The sequence below is a fragment of the Cetorhinus maximus genome, chromosome 1 (genome assembly GCF_964194155.1).
Source record: "Cetorhinus maximus chromosome 1, sCetMax3.hap1.1, whole genome shotgun sequence".
Taxonomy (NCBI): domain Eukaryota; kingdom Metazoa; phylum Chordata; class Chondrichthyes; order Lamniformes; family Cetorhinidae; genus Cetorhinus; species Cetorhinus maximus.
In genome coordinates this window covers 109,033,248-109,056,971 of record NC_135879.1, presented here as the reverse complement: position 1 = coordinate 109,056,971, position 23,724 = coordinate 109,033,248, and the positions used below count along the sequence as shown (strand labels likewise).

At 43.6% G+C, this 23,724-nt stretch overlaps 1 protein-coding gene and 1 non-coding gene across 2 annotated transcripts in view; both read left to right on the top strand.

The window, feature by feature from the left end:
• LOC144686750 (protein FAM184A-like) overlaps positions 1-23,724 on the top strand; it is a 296,008-nt gene that overhangs the window by 119,778 nt on the left and 152,506 nt on the right. The window lies entirely within an intron of this gene.
• On the top strand, positions 1,116-1,229 carry LOC144689032 (U5 spliceosomal RNA). The gene has a single exon (XR_013578548.1). It is a non-coding gene; the product is annotated as a U5 spliceosomal RNA (small nuclear RNA).

The window sequence follows — 23,724 nt, the reverse complement described above, 5'->3', positions numbered from 1 at the left end:
TCCCACTCCCGGAAACCAAGAACTGTGATTGTACTCGAAAGAGATGCAATCTGTGACTGTTGATAACTCGAAAGAGTTTCCAGGGTCCACAGAGGCTGCAGGGTTGGCTCCTCAGGGTCAAGGGCTACCTGCAGAGGACATGGCTGATGATATTCGTGTGGCAGCCTCAGACTGCAGCAGAACGATAATGTTACGAGGTTCATGCTGCGACCCTGACTTTGGTGGAGCAAACTATAAGCGTTTTGAAAATGAGGTGCCGGTGCCTCAACAGGTCCAGTGGACACTGCAATACAGTCTGCCGAGGGTGTCGCATTTCATCATAGCTTGCTGTGTGCTAGACAACCTGTCTCTGCAACAGGGAGAACCTGGCTGAGGAGGAAATGGAAGAGCTGCACACCTCTTCCAATGAGGAGGACATTGAAGGGGATGATAGTGATGAGGTCTCGAAGGCAAGGATGCCAGCGATGAGGCCATCACACTGGCCAGATGAGGCAGGTACACTAGGGAGGCCCTCATGACCGCAAGGTCCACGGAAGATGATGACAAGATGCAGTGAGGACACTCCATAGATCTTCACATTGCCTTGTGAATATTTGACTCCTATCTGGCTGAGGGCAGCTCGCTTGCGCTCTGTGATCAGGGTCATATCATAGAGACACAGCCGTGAAATTTTAAATGCACCTGATCCTTGGTCAGTCTTCAGCACCTGACCCCTTCAGGAGCACAGCCTCACCAGACACAGATGCTGAAGAGATGAGGGCCAGCCCCACCTCAAAGGTGCTGTGAGCACACAGAGAGAATGATGGGACTCTGTGACGCCTGCCCACAACATTCTGGCAGCAATGACCAGCACCATCGAGGTGCAGGGATCACTAATGTTTCCAAGGAGTGTGAAGCTGGACCATCACTTTGATCTGAAAGTTACAGACTGCACAGGGAAGAGGCCTTGGACTGAGACATCTGCCTTTATCTTGTATAGGAACCAAGGTTTCACATCTGAGTGATAAGAACACTGCTCATTAGAGCAAGGAGCCATAGGCAAGGAGACATTCTTGGGAGTTTAATTACAATAGTGAGTGTTAAGTACAAGTGATTAACTCCCGTGCCCAGGCTGTGCACTCCAAATTCTCTTCAATTCGTAAATCTTTCGCCTTTTACTAAAGATTTCCGTGGAGAGAATGGATTGAGAGTTTTGAAGCAATTTTTGAATACCTGACCTCAGTCAGGTTACCCACGCTCCTGATCTACGGACATCCGGTGCGGAAGGGGGTCGGGAAGGAGGAGGACCTCCTCGTGAACCTGCTCCTGGGCCTGGCCAGGTTGGCCATTAACAGGTCCAGGCAGCGGGCGATCGAGGGGGGAGTCCCGCCCGATTGTTTGTCCCTCTTCCGCGGCTACGTTCGCGGCCGGGTGTCCCTGGAGAGGGAGCATACGGTGTCTGCCGGCACCATCGAGGCCTTCCGTGCCCAGTGGGCACCGCGGGGACTGGGGTGTTTTGTTGACCCCTTTAATCACATTTTGGTTTAATGTTTGTAAGTTTCCTTTAAAGTTTTTCCTTGATTTTACAGCTGACCTGACTTAGGGGCTGTGCTTGATTTATCCCTTGTTTTTGTTAATTTAGTTAATTGTTTTAACTCGAAAAGAGTTACTAACTCGAAAAGAGTTACATCATCTTAACTCTGGTGAAGACATCGCCTCCTCCTATCGGAAGATCATAGAGGCCCCCACCCACTGTCCATCTTTCCACCCAAAGACACCCACCTAGACTTTCCCTTTTCCCTCCTGTGCTTCCCTGTCCTCTACCCCTCTCCCTCCTTTCCTCTCCTCTGTTTAACATCTCAGAGGGGGAGGTTAATTCCAGCTTTCTCCCCCTCTCCCTCAAGGAGGAGCTTTATTTTTAAAAAAAAATACATCATCTTAACAAATGATTTGTGTTGGTCCGAGTTGAGTGGAATGCCTGAGGTGGCAGCTGTGATGAAGGGCAGTGCAAGGCATCGAAGCAGTCGCAGATTAAAGTCACCAAGAAGCCACCTAAGAAGCGGAGAAAGTCTCACAAGCAGAGCTATTCCATTTACGTGTACAGGGTGCTGACCCAGGTCCACCCTTCCACCAGGATCTCGTCCAAGGCCATGAGTGTTATGAATTCCTTCGTTGTTGACATTTTCGAGTGCATCGCCTCTGAGGCTTCGCACCTCATTCATTACAACAAGCGCCGCACCATCTCGGCCAGGGAGATCCAGAGCGCCATCCGCCTCATGCTGCCAGGGGAATTGGCCAAACACGCCATCTCCGAAGGCACCAAAGCGGTCACCAAATACGCCAACTCCGTTTAGGTAGACAATTCTAAAGATTTTTTTTTTACATCATCTTAACCTTTCTAACCCTGCCGCTAAGTCTTGTTATTCCCCTGACATCCACAGCAGAGGTGGAGGCAGCCTGCTGACTGTTACACCCTGTGTGTGATGACCTTGGCAGATGTCCTCTGGAGGGCTGAGATCTGTAGGGCCCCAGCCTGCTTTAGGTGCCCTGCTATGGGCTAGCTGCGCCCTCCTCGGCCTGTTGAGCTGGAGCTGAGGAAATCACAGGGAGTGGGGATTTGGATCGGCTGGACGTTCCCGGAGTCACCTGGATGGATGGCCTCGGGGTGTTCAGCTGCTAGTCCTCCTCCCTATGGGTGCCCGAGGGCCCCTGACTGACTCCTGGAAGAGAAGGGGAAACTGGAATGAGATGGCGCTGCCCCGCACCCCTCTCGTGTTGTCACTGTTGGAGGCCAACTATGGCTTCAGTGATGGAGTTGAGCCCGCACAGCAGTGCAAGAGCGATGTCCTGGACCAAGGTCTCCATGGCGGCTGCCATTCTATCAGTGTTGACCTTGGTGCATTGGCATGCCATCGCTATCACCTCAGACTGAAGGCAGATGGACTCCTACATTGTGCCTTGAAATGTGAGGAGTGCAGCGGACATCCCTTCCTGATATTCCCGAGCTTGCCTTTGCGGCTTCAGCAACTGAAACGTGACCAAGTCCAGAGGCCCGTCATCTGACACACACTCAGCAAATTTCTGGCCTCCAGTAGTCCTTCGAGTGCTGGAGACCTGGGAAGTCCCTGACGCTGCCTGATTGTGATCTCAAGGCTACTCTATATCTAGGTCCCACCGAGGTGTGTGTCTCTGCGCTGGTAGAGGGTGTGGGTGGGCGCTGTGACAGTTTTCAATGAAGGTGTCATAAGATTCTTCTTCCGAGGTGTCTTCAGTGCTTGAGTCGAGGACCTGCGTCGTGGACTCCTTCGGCTGTTTCCCAGATGTGCCTGAGAAAGCAAGGAGAGATAATTAGTGTACGGCAGGGACTACGGGACAGGGGAACTGACTCACAGCATGGTTATTCGATGGATGTTGCACTGCTGGATCCTCACTTGGTAGAGCATCACCGACCTCACTGTCAGCACAGGAACGGTCCAGATCATCATTGGCCAGCTGAATGACTCTATTTTTAAGATCACTGAGGACCTTGATGTCGGGTAGTCCTCCATCAGTCTGTGACCCCCTCCCTTTTGCTGTGTTCCAGCTTGTCCTGCATGAATACAGATGAAAAGAGTGTAAGCAGGATGCCTGCCAGGCCAGATGAGAAGGCCTGTGGATATCTGATGGGCTTGTGAGTGTGTGAGTTTAGAGTGATGAGAACAGTGAATTACCCTGGTGGAACGGAGATCATCATTCATTCTCTTGCGGCACTGGGTGGCTGTCCTCTTTTGCAGGGCGTTGGTGCTGACCACAGCCGCCACCGCCTCCCATGCTGGATTGGTGACCTTGCTTGCTGGTCTTCGTCCAGAGTGGGGGTAGAGGACTTCACGACGGGCCTCCACTACATCCACTAGGCACCCAAGGGAGGCATCGCTAAATTTGGGGACAGCATGTTTCCCCCCTTTGGCAGCCATGACTTTGCAGCAGCACTCGATCTCCTAGAAAGCGCCATATTAAAAGGGAGCACCCTTTTAATATGGCGCCTGGATTACTGATGGCCTGAGGTGACGACAGGCGGGTGAATCAGAGGCCGCCCGCCAGCAATCCGGTATGTTTCCCTTGAATACATTATTAATGAGGCAGGACGTGCCGGGAATGGGACGATACGGTGTGAAAACCACCATTGCAACGGCCGGTAAAACTTGTTTCAATGGGCTTAGTGCAAATCTGGGATGATGGTTGGCAACTCATGCAGCATCTGACACAAAATACTTTGTTGCTGTTTTCACAGAAAACTTTATGATGCTAGGAGTACAGCTTTAGTAACTTACTTTATGTTGCATCAAAGATAAATAGAGTTGGGGGGTAGCCTGAACGATCATATCTGCGTTTCCCTTTTTCTGAATTTCTAAGTAATGGAATGTAATTTAGCATGTGCAGTCCTGGAGAAAAGGGAGAGTTTTGAAGAAGTATTCACTGATCTGCTGATCATAGAAAATAAATCATTTATTCTTGATTTCCCATTTGTAAACTTTTACCTATTGATGTCTGTATTGTATTTGACTATTCTGAAGTTCAGCTATTCACTGAAATGACTGTGTATTACAAAAAGATGATCAGCCTAAAGAGCCCATCATTTTGCACCTCCTGCACTATGTTTTCCTTGTAGTGATTGCAAGTTAATAGGGGACACAAAAACTAATTGCCATGGAGAGTTTTACACATTCAAGCAGTGTATTTGGGTTGGCATAGTGGTATTGTCACTGGGCTGGTAATCCAGAGCCCAGGGTAAATCTCTGGGGACCCAGGTTTGATTCTGACCACAGTAGATGGTGAAATTTGAATTCAATAATTCAGTTGTTGTAAAAACCCATCTGGCTAAATAACTAATGCCCTTTAGAGAAGGAATCTGCTGTCCTTCCCTGGCCTGGCCTACATGTGACTCCAGATCCACAGCAATGTGGTTGACTCTTAACTGGCCTCTGAAATGACCTAGTGAGTCACTACAGTTGTATCAAACTGCTACAAAGCATCTGAAAAGGAATGAAACTGGACAGATCACCTGGCATTGACCTAGGCACCAGAAACGACAACGGCAACCCAGCCTTGTCAAGCCTGAAAAGTCCTCCTTATTAACATCTGGGGGTTTGTGCCAAAATTGCGACATGGAATCATACCTGACAGATAATGTCCCAGGCACCATCATCACCATCCCTGGGTATGTCTTGGCCCACTGACAGGACAGAGGTGACGGCACAGTCTGAAGGGAGCTGCCCTGGCAGCCCTCAACATTGACTGTGGACCCCATGAAGTCTCATGGCATCAAGCCAGTCATGGGCAAGGAAATCTCCTGCTGATTACCAACCACCACCCTCCCTCAGCTGATGAATCAGTACTCCTCTATCTTGAACACCACTGGGGATGGCAAGGGATGGGGACTTCAATGTCCATCACCAAGAGTGGCTCGGTAGCACCACTACTGACCTGTCTGGCCAAGTCCACAAGGGCATAGCTGCTAGACTGGGTCTGCAGCAGGTGGTGAGGGAACCAACAAGAAGGAAAAACCTACCTGATCTTGTCCTCACCAATCTACCTGTCATAGATGCATCTGTCCATGACAGTATTGGTAGGAGTGACCACCACACAGTCCTTGTGGAGACGAAGTCCTGTCTTCACATTGAGGATACCCTTCATCATGTTGTGTGGCACTACCACTGTGCTAAATGGGATAGATTTCAAACAGATCTAGAAACTCAAGACTGGGCAACCATGAGGCACTGTGGACCATCAGCAACAGCAGAATTGTACTCGAACACAATCTGTAACCTCATGGCCCGGCATATCCCCCACCTTACCATTACCATTAAACCGGGGGATCAACCCTGGTTCAACTAAGTTTTTAAACTTAAATATGGACAATTATGAGGGCATGAAAGCTGAGCTGGCTAAAGTGAATTTGCAAATTAAGTTAAGGGATAGGTCAAGAGAGGTGCAGTAGCTAATATTTAAGAGAATATTTCAGAATACACAGTATAGATAAATTCCAATGAGAAAGAAAAAGTCCAAAGGATGGACTCACCATCCATGGTTAACTAAAAAGGTTAAAGATAGTATCAAACTTAAAGAAAAAGCATATAATTGTGTGAAGATAGTTGGTCAGAAGATTATACAGAATATAAGGAACAGCAAAGAATGACTATAAGACTAGTAAGGAGGGAAAAATTAGAGTATGAGAGAAAGCTAGCCAGAAATATAAAAACAGATAGTAAAAGGTTTTATAAATATTTTAAAAAAGAAAATAAAATAAAAGTGAGCATTGATCCTATAGAAAGTTTTTTTTTTATTTGCTCATGGGATGTGGGCGTTGCTGGCTAGGCCAGCATTTATTGCCCATCCCTAATTGCCCTGTTCAAAGGGCATTTAAGAGTCAACCACATTGCTGCAGATCTGGAGTCACATGTAGGCCAGACCAGGTAAGGACAGCAGATTTCCTTCCCTAAAGGACATTAGTGAACCAGATGGGTTTTACAACAATTGGCAATGGTTTTGTGGTCATCATCAAAATTTTAGTTCCAAGTTTTTATTGAATTCAAATTTACCATCTGCTTGGTGGGATTTGAACCCAGGTCCCTAGGGATCTGGATTACTAGTCCAGTAACAATACTACTTGGCCATCACCTCCCCTTGGAAAACAAGGAAATGGCAGATGAATTGAACAGGTATTTTGCATTAGTTTTCGCTATAGAGGATACGAGTAACATCCCAGAAGCAGTTACAAACCAGGAAATGGAAGTGGGGAAGGAAGTCAGGAAAATTACAGTCACCAGAGAAGTGGTACTGAGTAAATTGTTGGAGCTGCAGGCTGACAAGAGCCTGGATCCTGATGGACTTCATCTTAGGGTCTTAAAAGAAGTGTCTAGTGAGATAGTTGATGCATTGGTTTTAATTTTCCAAAATAGATACATGGATGGGAGAGGTCTGGAGAGTTATGGACTAGGTGCAGGTCAATGGGACTAGCGGAATAATATTTCGGCACAGACTAGAAGGGCCGAATGGCCTGTTTTCTGTGCTGTAGTGTTCTATGGTTCTAAAACTCCCTAGATTCAGGGAAGGTGCCATTAGCTTGGAAGATAGCAAATGTAACTCCATTATTCAAAAAAGGAGGCAGACAGAAAGTGGGAAACTACAGGCCAGTTAATTTAACATCTGTCATAGGGAAAATGTTACAAGCTATTATTAAAGAAATTATAGCAAGGCACTTGGATGAGCTCAAGGTCACCAGGCAGAGTCAACATGGTGTTGTGAAAGGGAAATCGTGTTTAACCAACTTATTGGAGTTGTTTGAGGAAGTAACATGTGCTGTGGATAAAAGGGAAGCAGTGGATGTACTGTATTTAGATTTCCAGAAGGCATTTGAAAAAGTGCCACATCAAAGGCTATTGCAGAAAATAAAATCTCATGGTATAGGGGGTAATATATTGGCATGGATAGAAGATTGGCTGGCTAACAGGAAGCAGAGGGTAGGCATAAATGGGTCTTTTTCAGGTTGGCAAAATGTAATGAGTGGTGTGCCACAGGGATCAGTGCTGGGACCTCAACTGTTTACAATTTATATAAATGACTTGGACGAAGGGATTGATGTGATGGTTATCAAATCTGCTGATAACACAAAGATAGGTAGGAAAGTAAGTTGTGAAGAGGACATAAGGAGGCTACAAAAAGGTATAGGCTGGAATTTTACGGCTCCATCAGGGCCATAAAATGCGACTAGCCATTCCAAACTCCATTGACTTCGGTGGGACCATAAAATCCTGCCGGCGTAAAATTCTGCCCATGGATAGGTTAGGTGGTAAGGGGATCAAAGGTTACGGGGAGAAGGCGGGAGAATGGGGTTGAGAAACTTATCAGCCATGATTGAATGGCGGAGCAGACTCGATGGGCCGAATGGCCTAATTTCTGCTCCTATGTCTTATGGTCTTATGATCTTAAGTAAGTGGGCAAAGATCTGGCAAAAGGAGTATAATGTGGGAAAATGTGAAATTGTCCATTTTGGCAGGAACAATAAAAGAGAAGCATATTATTTAAATAGTGAGAGATTGCAGAGCTCTGAGGTGCAGAGAGATCTGGGTGTCCTAGTGCATGAATCACAAAAGGCTAGTATGAAAGTACAGCAAGTAATTAGGAAAGCTAATAGAATGTTACAATTTATTGTGATGGGAATTGAAGACAAAAGTATGGAGGTCATGCTTCAGTTGTACGGGGCACTAGTGAGACCACAAAAACAAAAATTGCTGGATAAACTCAGCAGGTCTGACAGCATCTGTGGAGAGAAAAAGTGGGTTAACATTTCGAGTCCGTATGACTCTTCTTCAAAACCGATCTTCAGAACTAATGAGACCACATTTGGAGCTTTGTGTACAGTATTGCTCATCTTATTTAAGAAACAATATAAATGTGTTGGAAGCAGTTCAGAAAAGGTTTGCCAGACTAATACCTGGAATGGGTGGGTTGTCTTATGAGGAAAGGTTGGACAGACCAGGCTTGTATCCACTGGAATTTAGAAGAGTAAGAGGTGACTTGATTGAAACATATAAGATCGTGAGGGGTCTTGACAGGGTGGATGTGGAATGGGTATTTCCTCTTGTGGAAGAATCTAGAACTAAGGATCACTGTTTAAAAATAAGGTGTTGCCCATTTAAAGCAGAGATGGGGCAAAATTATTTTTCTCAAAGAGTTGTGAGTTTTTGGAATTCTTCCCGAAAAGGTGGTGGAAGCAGAGTCTTTGAATATTTTTAAGGCAGAGGTGGATAGATTCTTGGTAAACAAGGGAGTGATAGGTTATTGGCGGTAGGTGGGATGCAGATTTCAGGTTACTATCAGATCAGCCATCATCTTATTAAATGGCGGAGCAGGCTCGAGGGGCTGAATGGCCTACTCCTGCTCCTTGTTCCTGTTTGTATGAAGAGTTCAGTAGGGAATGCCAGGAGCAGCACTAGGCATACCTAAAAATGAGGTATCAAGCTTGTGAAGCTACAGCACAGGACTACTTGCATGCCAAACAGTGAAAGCAGCATGCGATAGACAGAGCTAAGCAATCCCACACAACCAACGGATCAGATCTGAGCTCTGCAGTCCTTCCATATACAGTCGTGAATGGTGGTGGACAATTAAACAACTCACTAGAGGAAGAGGCTCCACAAATATCTTCATCCTGAATGATGGGGGAGCCCAACACATCAGTGCAAAAGACAAGACTAAAACATTTGCAACATTCTTCAGCCACAAGTGCCGAGTGGATGATTGATCTCGGCCTCCTCCTGAGGTCCGCGGCCTCACAGATGCCAGTTTTCAGCCAATTTGATTCACTCCATGTGATATCAAGAAACAGCTGAAGGCACTGGATACTGCAAAGGCTATAGGCCCTGACAACATTCCAGCAATAGTACTGAAGACTTGTGCTCCAAAGGTGGTTGTGCCCATAGTCAAGCTGTTCCACTACAGCTACAATACTGGCATCTACCCTGCAATGTGGAAAATTGCCCAGGTATGTCCTGTCCATAAAAAAAGCAGGACAAATCCACTCGGCCAATTACCGCCCCATCAGTCTACTCTTGATCATCAGCAAAGTAATGGAAGGGATCATCAACAGCGCTATCAAGCGGCACTTGCTTAGCAATAACCTGCTCATTGACGCTCAGTTTGGGTTCCGCCAGGGTCACTCAGCTTCTGACCTCATTACAGCCTTGGTTCAAACATGGACAAAAGAGCTGAACTCCTGGGGTGAGGTGAGAGTGACTGCCCTTGACATCAAGGCAGCATTTGACCGAGTGTGGCATCAAGGAGCCCTAGCAAAACTGGAGTCAATGGGGATCAGGGGAAGCTCCAAATCATCCAGGACAAAGCAGCTTGGTTTATTGGCACCCCGTTTTCCACCTCCAACATCCACTCTCTGTGCCACTGAAGTACAATGGCAGCAGTGCACATTCTACAGGATGCACTGCAGCAACTCGCCATGGCTCCTTCGACAGCACCTTCCAAACTTATGACCTCTACTGCCTAGATGAACGAGGGCAGCAGATACATGGGAACACCACCAACTGGAAGTTCCCCTCCAAGCTACTCATTTTCCAGCCTTGGAGATATATCGTCATTACTTCACTGTCAATGGGGCAAAATCCTGGAACTCCCTCCCTAACAGGAATGATTCAAGAATGCAGCTCTCCACCACCTTCTCAAGGCAATTAGGGATGGGCAATAAATGCTGACTTAGCCAGCGACGCCCACATCCCGTGAAAGAATAGAAAAAACATCTTGACCTGAGTCCCACTCTTCTGGCACTTGCTCTTCCTTTGAGCATCTCACCGTGTTCCACCCCTCATATTTCTCATTTAAAATCCTCGTTCTTTATCACAAACATTTTCTCACTGAAATATCTTTCCCTCGCAGCTTCAGCACAGAGGTCTCTCATCCCTGGCAATTTCAAACTCCACCTCAATTCATTATGCTGTTTCTCCTCTGAGTTCCCTGCCCTCCTATCCTCCCTTATTCTCTTCCTCCATGTAAACTTCCTAACCCATATTTACAACTACCCGCTTCACCTTGCCATCTCACATGGTCTTGCTACTCCCACTATATCTATCACGGAAAAGACCATCTCTGGTCACTTCCTTGTAGCAATTCCCACCCACATCCCCCCTTTCCCCTCTCAATCCTGTGTTTGCCCATGGAGAACACTGTCTAAGAATTCACTTACAACTGACCCTGATACTATGCTGCCCACGCTATAAAACATTTGGTGTGGGCAGTTGGGCAGGTGTGGGCAGCCCGATTTTTAAAAATCATCTCTTTGAAGTACATGAGGGGATGGGGGGGTTCTCTCTTCAGAGGCTGCCCTTTGCTGATCGGGGGTGGGGGTGGGTGCAGAAACCCCTTTCTTCCTACCTGCCTGTAGTCTTAAACCCACTCCCCCCACCCCTTACCCCCTTTCCTGACCTGCCCAAACCCTCCCTATCCAAGACCCCAGACTTGCCTGTTTCCAGGGATCCATGGGCCTTCTTCCTCCTTCCTCTTGCAGTCCTGGGAGTGCCCACTAACACGCTTTTGGCACTGCCAGGCCTGATGGAGCTGCTAGCCAATCAGATTGACTGGCACTCCTGAGGGCGGGACTCCCCCCCCCCCCAAGAAGGTGCGGAAGTCCCACTTGACCCTTGTTTAGCTCACCCGCAGCGTGTTATGGCTGCGGGGTGGGCCAGCATGGAACGGGTCACCTCCACGTCGACTTTGCTTCCGGGGGTGAGGTGGGGAGGGCAGTGGGTGTCGAGACGTTCTCCCCACCCCCTGTAATAGTCCGCCATTTGGTCTTACCAAAGCCCTACATGATTGCTGCAAGACTTACTCTTATAGTGCAATCTCCTCACAGTTAAATTTGACACGACCGTTTTTGTTCCTAGAATCAGCACAGAAGGAGGTCATTTGCTCCATCATGCCCATGCTGGCTGTCTGCAAGAGCACTTCAGCTCGTGCCCCTCCCCTAGCTTTTCCTTGTAGCCCTGCAAATTTCTTTCTCTTCAGATAGTTATTCACTTCCCTTTGAAAGCTCCAACTGAATCTGTTTCCACTGCACTCTCAGGCAGTGATTTTAGATCCTAACCATTTGCTGTACTTGCATGTTAACTTTCCATGGTTCATTTACAAGGGGACTCAAATCACTCTGAATCCTAACATTTACTAGCCTCTCATCTTCTGAAAAAAAATTCTGCTTTTCTGTTCTTGCTACAAAGTGGATACTTTCACACTTACCCACATTATACTCATTTTCACCTTGCCCATTCAACTGATCCATATCCCTTTGCAGCCTCTTTACATACTCTTCATAGCTTATTTTCCCATCTAGCTTTGTTTCATCAACAATCTTGGATATATTACACTTGGTCCCCTCACCTAAGTTATTGATATAGATCGTAAATAGCTGAGGGTCTAGCACTGAACTTTGTGGCACTCCACGAGTTACACTGACATTGCAAAAATGATCCATTTACTCCTATTCCCTGTTTTCTAGCAGTCCAACGAACCTTCATTCTATTCTATCATCCCAATCCATGAGCCTTAATCATGTGTGTAACAACTTATTGTGTGGCACCTTATGCCTTGAAAATCCAAAAATACTACATCCATTGGTACGCCCTTATCTGCCCTGCTAGTTACACTCTTAAAAAAACTCAGACAGATTTATCAAGCATGATTTCCCTTTCATAAATCCATGTTGACACTGTCTAATCATTTTGTGATTTTCCAAGTGGCCCTGTTGCCATGTCTATAATAATAGATTCTAGCAACTCTACAGAGACATCGGGCATGTCTATTCTAGGTTGATCTGTCACTTCAGGAATTGATGGTTCAATGTTAATCACAGACGGAATAGTTGGTTGTTGGAGTGTCTCTCTAGCATGAATATGAACTACATGCTTATGAATGATTCTATCTTCCACTTGTACTTGGAAAGATAATGGACCGATCTCTGAGACAATGATCCCAGGAGCCCCACAAGGTCCACTTCCAAAATTTCACACAAATACAGTGACACCTACAATGAATGTCCGAGCTTTGCTGCGTATATTGTGGTTCAACTTTTTATTACTCTGATTCTGGTCTACCTTCCCCTCTAAATTTGGAAACACCAGCCTTAACCGTGTATGTAGGCGGCACTTCATCGATAATTCAGATGGTGTTGAACCTGTGGTCAAATAATGTGTTGTACAATAACTGAGAAGAAAGCTGGAAAGTTGGGATTCTGGAGTACCTTCTGATAACCTTTTCATACCAGACTTGAAAGTTTGTACAGCTCTCTCAGCTGAGCCATTTGATGAGGGATGGTAAGGGGCTGTTTTAATATGTCTGATTCTATTCAGATTCATGAATTTCTGAAACTCTGTGTTGGTAAAGGCTGTACCATTATCAGACATGACAATTTCAGGTAGGCCATGTATGCTAAAACAGTGACGCAGCTTCTTGGTAGTTGTGCTCGATCTTGGTGATTTGACTTCGTATACATCCATCCATTTAGAATGTGCATCTACAATCAACAAAACCATGGTACCTAAGAATGGTCCTACATAATCGATATGTAGTCTAACTCAGGGTTGACCAGGCCACTCCCACAAATGCAGGGGAGCTGAAACAGGCAATTTCTGTTGTTGCTGACAATGGAGACTTGACCATGCTTTCAAAGTCACTGCCTATGCCTGCCCACCAGACATAGCTTCACGCAGGCATATTCATCTTCGATATGCTTGGATGTGCACTGTGAAGCTCTGTCATGAGTGGTTCTCTACCTTGTGATGGGATGACAACTCTTGATCCCCACAACAAAATTCCATCTTGACAGCTTAACTCTGTGTTTCTGGTATGGAATGGTCTCAAATCTTCAGATGCAGACGAATTTGACCATCCTTGCAAAACAAAGCCTCCGACTTTCAACAATATTGGATCTCTGTTCATCCAGTTTCTAATTTGTTTCGCATACACAGGTGAAGAATCCAAAAAATTCAGTAATAGCACAACTTTTTGTGGAACAGGAGCATGTACAATGCTATCTGGTAATGGGAGTCAACTGAGTGCGCCCGCATTTGCAATATGTAAGCCAGGAGAGTACATAAAAGTGTACTCATATGCAGATAAAGTCGAGCCCAATGTTGTATTCTTGCTGATGCTATTGGCGGAATGGCCATATCCTCACTGAATAAACCTATTAATGGTTTATGGTCGGACACAATGGTGAAGTGTCGTCCATGCAGGTACTGGTGGAATTTCTTCATCCCGAATACCACCGATAAACCTTCCTTTCCTTTCCTAGCTGGGAATAACCCCTCTTGGCTGTGGAGAGGGTTCTCAGGATGTAGCCATTGGGCCTTTTTGATCCATTTTCCATTCTATGTGATAATACGGTGCCTACACCACAAGGAGAGGCATCACATGTTAGTACCAATTCTTTCAATGGGTCGTATTGCACCAATAAACATGACAAATGCAGTAGTTTCTTTACTTTCACAAAAGCTTCTTCCTGTTGTGAAATCTACGACCAACAGTGATTCTTTTTTAACAACAGGTGTAATGGTGCTAACACAGTTGATAAGTTAGGCAGGAAGTGGCTATAGTAGTTGGTCATACCCAAGAAGAACTTGAGTTCAGTTACATTGGATGGTGAGGGTGCAACTTTTATTGGCCGAACTTTCTCTTCTACCAGATGCAAACCCATGGCATCCACCCTGTGACCCAGGTAAGTAACTTCTGCCACTTGAAATGTGCATTTTTCTTTCTTTAACCATACACCGGCTTCCATGAACCTTCTTAGCACCTCCTCCAGGTTGGCCAAGTCTTTGGTCACCTCCACATCTATAACAACTTAATCTTGGAGTCCCTGCTGAAGTGTTTCTATTCGGCCTTTTCATGTTTCTAATAGTGGACGTTGCATTTTGCTTCGATGCTGTGGTTTTCACGCCACGCTCGGTGATAGGTTCCCGCTCCACAAGATGAATGGCGCCATGTTGTCCGTGTTGCAAAGCCCGCGAGTCTCTCACAGCACTTTCCATGGCGAGGGAGATTTCTAGGGCGGGCTTAAAGTCTATGTCAATCTCGGTGAGTAAGCGGTGCTGTATGGTGTTGTACTCCGCAAACTAATCAGTCCCGCAGCATTTAATGTGTCCCCAAAGTCGCAGTGTTCTGTCAACTGCTTCAAGCTCGCTACATAGGTTGTGATGGACTCTCCCGAGGCCCTATCTCTGGAAATAAATTTAAAACGCTGCATTATTACGATGGCTTCAGCTGGAAATGCGTTTTCACGTGGTCCACCAATTCACTATAGGACTTAGAGTTGGGTGTGTTCAGGGCCATCAGATTGTGAATGAGGTTGTATGCATTACTGCCACATACACTCAAAAGGATGGTTTTCTGCTTTTCGTCTGCGGTAATTTTGTTTGCTACAATATAAAATCTGAGGCGCTCTACACACTGCTCCAGTCTTCCATAGTTGCATCATAAGAATCGATTCTGTCAAAGAATGACGTGACTGGTGAGTAGTCTTTTCTTTTTCTTAAGATTCGATGTACTCATGGTAACAAGGCGAGGTGCAACGTCGGAGCTATTTTACCCTTGTCATCAATTGTAATGACTCGATGGAGCGGACAGGTTTCAACAAGAACAGATAAACTTTAATACAGAGAGCTTTTCAGGTGCTACATGCTCGATCAGGACTCTCATCAGGAAGCCCCGCCCCCTGGATTGCCCGTGCTTAGGGCCCATTGGTCAGATCCTCCCAGAACGTCACGTGACCCCTGATAGGAGAGGCTATACCTTCAGTTACTACAATCTCTTACACTTTGTTTTTATATTTTTTACTAGTTTATTCTCATTCTATTATCTCTTTCTTTAAGAGTCTCAAAAGCTCAGTAGGTAGCACTCTTGCATCGGAAGTTTACGGGTTCTATTCCCATCCAGAAGGAAAAAAACAGCAAAAACTGGAAAATAAGACCACTGGTCCAAACTGGTCTTGCATGCCTTAAAATGGAACACCAGTAAAACTGAGAAATAAGAGTACTGATCCAAGCTGTTCTTTCCTTCTGAGATACCTGGACTTGAGCACAAAAATCAAGGCTGATGCTCCAGTGCTGCACTGTTGGAGGTGCTGCCCTTGGGAGGGCACTTTAAACTGAGGCGGCATCTACCTCCTCATAGAATGTAAAAGAGCCCTTGGTACCATTTCAAAGAAGAGCGAGGGAGTTATTCCTGGTGTCCTGACCAATAATTATCCTTCAAACATCACATAAACAAATTATCTGGTCATTATTACATTGCTGTTTGTAGGAATTTGTTGTGTGCAGATTGGCTGCCACGTTTCCTAAATTACAACAGTGATTACACTTCAAAAAAAAGTACTTATTTGGTTGTAAAGTGCATTGGGACATGCTGCGGTCATGAAAGGTGCTGTATAAATGCAAGTCTTTTTATCAATTGTTTGGTCATCCTTTGTTGATTTTTAACACACTTTCAATCCTTAGGTTTATTATTCTTTTTGGAAACATTGTAAGCCCCTTCTTCTAATCTGATACTAATTATTTCTTCAATGATAGACCCAAGATAAAAAGATTGTAAACAACTTCAATGAACAATGAACCTAGCTAAACAAGATTTAATTTATTTAGGTTTGGATCCCAGAAGCTTGCTTGTCCCTTATAGCTCAGAAGCAAATTACATTTCTTCTAAAAAGCAGTTAGTTGATATAGCTCCATTTTTAAGTTCCCAGTCCCTTACTTTAGCTAAAAATTCATATAAAAAGCTGAAACAAAAGCAATATCTCCATTGTAGCTGAATGCTTGCATCAATAACAACCCTCACTATACTTTTATATGACCAGAAAGCCTGGAATCAACTACCAACACATGAAGCTGCTAAAAAAAACCTCCACAACAGTTATAGAAACATAGAAATTTAAGCACAGGAGGAGACCATCTGGCCTGTCTTATCTGTGCTTAAATGATCTCTCGTAAATTAAGTGGGAAGACAGAATGAACGTCAGATTGATGAATATTGAAATGCTGCAGTACGCATTAAAGTGCTTCAGTGCACCAACATAACTAACTTCAAAATAATGGTTATAATCCAGTGGGTCATTTATGTAATCGTTATGTCAGACAATTTGCTTTTAAAAAACACATTCAACCAACAACCAACTAATAGCAGTAACAAAAGATATCTGGTGACAGGAAGAAATCAAGTGAATATTTCAAGGATAAGTTAAATAAGCAACATTCATCCAAAAATGTACAAAAATGTATTCCAGGATCAGTCAGTCTTCAAATTTACTATTAATTTTGGGAGGCATGTTAACAGCAGGAGTTTTGTTACGAAAGCCAACCAGCAACAATTGACAAATGAATAACAGGCATGTCATAGGTCTGTATGCATTTTTGGATGAGTGTTGCATTTTTAAGTTTTTAAGGTAATCCAGGAAAAGGATTTATTCTACAGAAGTTAAATAAAACATCCTTCAATAATAAGTCATTTTTAATTACTCATAGTTAAGCTCTAAATTGTTGTCATAAGTAAACAGGAGTGTAGATTGGGGAATTTTCTGTGCCGCTGTCGAGCCTTGCAATTCGGGCTATAATATATTCAGATCAAACTAGACACTTTAGAACTTAATTCTAGAATATTTCTTTAATATTTCCTCATGTTACTAAAATGTGAAAAATAATTATTGCAGTCTCTTTAACACTGATTTTTGTAGCTGAGCCATAATATATTCTTTTAATAGATAATGTGAAATACATGGAAAACAATACATTTTGGCTGAATTGGCCTTAATTTTGCAGTCAGTTCACTTATCAGCAACTTTTAGTCCCTAAGAGTGAATGCACTTGAAATAGAATATAATCCTCTCTCTATAATAGCGATCTGGTTTCATTACAATCAGATAGAATAGGGTTCAGCAGGGCATAAAATGCATGCATGAAATTTGCTATAAGTCAGAACATCACTGCTACTAATAAAGCCAAACATGCCACATCATCAAAACAAGCAAAATTCTGCTTGTGGGAGGAAAGTTCTCCTGTAAGCCAACAAAAAAAATCATAGTAATAGAAATAACCAAAATGCTAAATTGAAATTACCCGCCAAATGAAGCAGATAAATGTTCATGATAAATTAGCCTACATTTTCCAATATTTAACCTATTTAGAACTGGAGTGACTATTCACAAGTTTATTTTTTGCAGACTCAAATGGAAGTTTGCTCTCTGCAACTGTTTTTCTGTGATTAGCCCATTCCTGTGCAGATCTGGATGTGTGCAGGAAATAGTAGGAACAGAAAATTGTATGTAAGTGAAGTTTAAAAGCAAGCAGGTAATCAAAGAGGAGTGCCTGAAAAGCAGGACGAAAATCCTGAAAACCTTTGGAAGGCCTCGGAAGGCATCGCAACCAACAACCTTTGCCTAAGATGGATAGGTAAATGACAGGTAAATATGATGAGAAAAATAACCCGAGGGGGTAGAGGCATGAGTCTAGCTCATTATATTATGTAATTTATGTTCCGACCCCTGCTGTTTGCTGACTTTTGAAATGCAGGTGGTGCTGCATGAGGTGGCTGCAGGGAACTTGCATGCTTTGCCACTCCGTGCCACCATCCCGCTGTAACATCTCTGAAAATGAGTGGGCCAAGTTTCATGCCATAGCTGCCATTACCATTACTGGTAATGCCAGCCCAATGTTAAATGATGGCCACAAGTGTCTTTGCATCTGATTTTCTGCTGCGCAAAGTCCTTTGAAGACATTTCCCAGTCAGGATCTGCAGTTATGGTTATATATGGTTATATGATGCATCTTGGAAATTGTAGCTAATCGGAATACGCTGCCAGCTTGTCACACTGACATGTCTCCTTTCACACAGTGACACTGAAAGCATGGCATATTGTGGTTGGGATGTTTCCCCAGGAAATATCTACCATTTCTATTAGTGAAGCATTCACATATCTCAGGAGTGCCATTGGGTCTGCTATCCAAGTTTTCTTTTTGCAAGAGGAGTGTCACGACCATATACAAGGGGTTTCCTCAAAGTGGTCCATGAGCTAAGAATATGTGTGTTTTCGTATGTAGCTCATTTTAACTTACAAGTGGTTCAATTTAAAAATAACCATCAACAAAGCTTTAGTCTTAAACAAGATAAAAGTTTGTTTATTACAAAACACTGTTATAAGTTACTTAAATAAAAGTGAAGTTACTAACTAAATACATACAAAGATTAATAAGGATAAAAGATACTTACAAAGCTGAAATTCAGTTCAGTCCTTTCAGATATCATTGCAGGCCCGTAGCTTGCAATAGAAGTGTTGGTTGTCTGGAGTGAAGGGGTGAAGTTGAAGAGCAGTTCTCAGCAGCTACAATGGCCTCAGTAGTTGAATAATAAGAGGTTGACTTTATAGGTAGGCTCAGCAGGTCTGCATGTTTTTGTAGGGAGAGAGTTTTCTTGTTCCTTACTAGGTCTGTGGTTATGGCACTTCCAAATTGCTTGGACTCTTTCAACAGAACAGCAGTTGATTTCTGAACACCTTCCTCTTTGTCCTCCCTTGGCCAAGAACCCTCTCAGATGAACCCTCTCCAAGTTCTTCCTGAGGATCTGCATAAAGTGGCTGTTCTCAGCCAGACTTTATACCAGTAGTGGACAACCTGTGGCCCACAGGCCGCATGCGGCCCATCAGGGTTCTGAGTATGGCCCGTGTGACATTTTTGTTGACTGTTGCTAGACATGCAGGGTTGCCAGATTCCGTCTCGAAGTTTTTTTCCTACTGGTATTACTAAACTGATACACATGTAAAGCAAGGGCACGTGAAGTGAGATGTGTGCTGATTGCACACAACCTTGACTGTGAGAGCCGTGCGCTCCCTCTACATCCAGTAAAAGCGCCTCATGCAAGCAGACTTTTTCTGCAATGGGACACATCAAATGCAAGAAGAACAACAGACTAACAAATGGAAACCTCACTGCTGAATTGCAATGTGTCTGCATATCTCTTAGTCCTAATCTAAGAAAGGTTGTGGAGGACAGATCCAACCAGAAGTCGCACTGAGTTAAGATGTAAGTAAGGCAAGTGTAAATATTTCTTTTGTTTTTACCATTTGAAGTTCTATTCATATAAGAATGATTGAGCATTTTCTATAACTCGTTATGAAATATTCGGCATGTAGAAATGTACAATTTTTAAAAATTAATTCACAGGATGTGGGCTTCGCTGGCTGGGCCAGCATTTATTGCCCATCCTTAATTGCCTTTGAGAAGGTGGTGGTAAGCTGCCTTCTTGAACCGCTGCAGTCCCTTTGGTGTAGGTGCACCCACAGTGCTGTTAGGGAGGGAGTTCCAGGATTTTGCCCAGTGACAGTGAAGGAACGGCGATATATTTCAAGCCAGCATGGTGAGTGGCTTGGAAGGGAACTTCCAGGTGGTGGTGTTCCCATGTATCTGTTGCCCTTGTCCTTCTAGATGGTAGTGGTCGTGGGTTTGGAAGGTGCTGTCTAAGGAGCCTTGGTGAGTTCCTGCAGTGCATCTTGTAGATGGTGCACCCTGCTGCCACTGTTCATTGGTGGTGGTCGGAGTGCATGTTTGTGGATGTGGTGCCAATCAAGCAGGCTGCTTTGTCCTGGATGGTGTCAAACTTCTTGAGTGTTGTGGGAGCTGTACGGAAGGAAGCATACACTTGCTTTAGAGGGAATACAACAAAAGATTTAGTAGATTAATTCCTGGGATGAGCGAGTTGTCCTATAAAGAGAGATTGAGTAGTAGAATGGGCCTTTATGTTCTGGTGTTTAGAAAAATGTGTGGTGATCCCATTCAGTCATATAAGAATCTGACAGTGCTTGGCAGGGTAGATATTGAGAGGCTGCAAAGCCTACAGTCGGGGGCACAGTCTCAGGATAAGGGAACACTCATTTTGGACTGAGATGAGGAGAAATTTCTTCGCCCAGAGGATTGTGAATCTTTGGAATCCTCTACTCCAGTGGGCTTTGGATGCTCAATTATTGAGTATATTCAAGACTGAGATTGACAAATATTTGGATTCGAAGGTAATTGAGGAATATGGGGACTGAGCAGGAAAGTGGAATTGACGTTGAGGATCAGCCATGATCTTATTAAATAGTGAAACAGGCTCAAAGGTCTCTATGGCCTCCTACTGCTCCTATATCTTATGCCCTCATGTAAAAAAAAACTCTCTTTCCAGTCTCCCTTTTGGAAAAAAAATATTGTCGATTTATGTTTCTATCTTGTCCTATAGCCAATAGGTCAGAAATTCCTGATGAGGCCTTTGTGGTGAATATGTAATTGGGCAGTACTTCTGTCCACTCTCTGGGTGTGTCCCTGATGCTCTCCACAATTCTGTAACCAGGGTTATAAGCAAACTTTAGTCAGGTGCATATCCCAATTGATATCATACACATGTGCATTACTATTCAAATAATATTTTAACAATGTTCTGGAAATCTTAACATTTTTGGGAGGATGCCTGAAGTAATGTTTCTGCCACCAAAAACTGTTTATTCAAATTTAGGTACAACAAATTAACTTTAAAAAGGAAAACCATAAATCCTGGTTAGAGAAAATGAGCCCGTCAGTACAGTCAAAGCTGCAATAAGTCAGAAAAAGCCAGATTCAGTCATAAACGGAGCAACAAACAACAAATGACTGGAGATAGGAAGATAAACACAGTATTTAATTTTCAGTTCATTGAAGCTGGAAATTAGTTTGCTGTAGGCTGGCTGTCAACTGGAACTTTTGAGCTTACATGTGGGTGGAAAGACTATAACAGCAGATAACATCATTATTTTATCCCTAATCTTTGATTTACTTTATGCAGCTTCTGACTACGATTCCAGTGGACATTTAGATATGAGTGGATCTAACACTGGATATCTTTGGTTTGAAGTTTCATTGTGTGATGGTAACAGATGCATCTCTGTGTTGATATGAAGTTTTATTGTCTTTTTTTAACATAGCAGGTAGAGAATGCCATACAAATGTATTAAAATATTTGTGTATTTCACACTACACAATTTCAGTCCAATAAACTGGAGGTTCATGGTATCAAGCTGACTATTAATATCTATTGTGCAAGTCCCTATAAATTCTGTTAAAATCCTCCCATCCATGTAATAATCATCATGTTTGCTATGTAATTTTATTTGAAAGTGATTAGAAATGATGTTTTCAAAATAACTTGGTGACAATTCCATTTCCCAGCAACATGATAATTAGCTGTAGTGAAAATAAAAAGTCGACTAACAGCAGTTAATTAGCACTTAGAAGTCTGTATGGGGTTTCATATGAAACTCAGGGAATAAATCAAAGAAAATATTAAACTACTACAATTGCAATACAAACTTGTTTTTCACTTATATAATGATAGCTCTGTTTGCTCAATATGTGACTCCACCATCATGTTTGACTCTTAACTGTTCTCTGGAGTGGCCTATAGCAATCCATTAGGTTGTATAAAATAGCTATAAAGAAACTTCTTTGATTCAACAAGAATGCCCACCAACACCTTCTCAAGGCAACTAGAGATGGGGAATTAATGCCAGTCTTGAGAAAGATTAGATCCAGTGTCAGATGTAAAGCTGTCTTTTCAACTGTTCCTTAGTGTTTTGCATTCTGTTTGTCCTTGAACTCACCTGCTCGTAAAGGCCAAGTAGATGTGCATCTACAGAGGCGGCTCTAGAGACTTGAGCACATAATCTAGACTGACACTTCAGTAGCAGTAAGAAGGAGTGTTACACTGTTGGCGATGCCGTCTTTCAGATGAGACATTGAACCAAGTTCATACCTCCCTACTCAGACAGAGATAAAAGATCCCATGGCACTTCTCGAAAAAGAGCAAGGGAGTTCACCCTGATGTCCTGGCCAACATTTATCCCTCAACCACCTTCACTAATACAGATATGTGGTCAGTAACATATTGATTGTGGGACCTTGCTGTGCACAAATTGACTACACTTCAACAAGTACTTTATTGTGTGTAAAGCACTTTGAAACATCCTGAGATTGTGAAAGGTGTCTTATAAATACATGTTTTTCTTTTAAATATGTGTCCTAATAGTTTTTATGCTGGATGTTGCTGTTTTGGAAAAGTGGAATAAGTAGTGATGAAGGGAAGCATGTGCGGGCTTGTGAGAGCATTTACCTTTCTGGATGAATGTGAGCTATTTCTGTGCTATTTGTCGTTGGGTGTCACTGTGTGCTGATTATGTCGGGCAATAGATGTTTCTCAATACCTAGCAGTGACATGCGCATCTGTTGGTGTGGATGGCCTATAAGGCTATGTGTGTGAGTGTACATGTGTCATACATGTTGGGCCCCAAAACTGAGCCTTTGCAATGGGCCCTCATAAAGTGAACTCTGCCCTGAAATCGATAATACAGAGGCTCTATACCGATACCTCAGGGAGATTTCTAAAGAGTGATCCCTCACCAGCATTATATTTAGGCAAATTAATAGTCCACAAAAATGTATCTGGAAAAGTTTTGGACTAATAATCTGCCCTCAGTCATTCAGATCACTACTAATATCCAGTGATACACAGCTGTCAGTGAAGATCGAAAGAAAGGGGTTCACATTAAAAAATTCCTAGTTTCAACTGAGGACAGGTGTTAGCAAGAATGGATAAGACAAATATAAGTGGATGAGTCTGTGTGCAATATTATTTCTGACCATTTAACATTAGCAAATTACAGTTAACTTTGTCAATAACAATTTTGGGAAGGCAATCACAAAGTGGATTTGGCGCCTATTGTACACATTGAACATTGCTTTATGTAATGCGTCAGGCCTAACTGTAGTTGTATAAGCTAATTATAAAGTATTTTTGTGGGTATTGGAAATATCTTTGAAAAAAACTGATCCTGGAGAAATAAATCAAGTCATTGCCAGGTCACCGAGGTCATTACTTTTGAGTCCAAAGGTGGAATTTTTAACATTTTGACCCGCCAGGAACAGGGGAGTCAGGTGGCATGTTGAGAACCCAAAAGGTACCTGTAGCACATTTGTCAGCAGCTTTTTAACCCAGCCATTGCACTTGCATCTGACTTCTGGGTTTCCTGACCAATTAACATGAGCAGCTCTGTTAACATCTGCATGAGCCTATTTCTGCTGGGCTATTTGAAGAGACATTGCAAAGATGACAGCTGAAGGATTGTATAGGTGACGGAACAGGGAACAACTGTACCCAACGTGG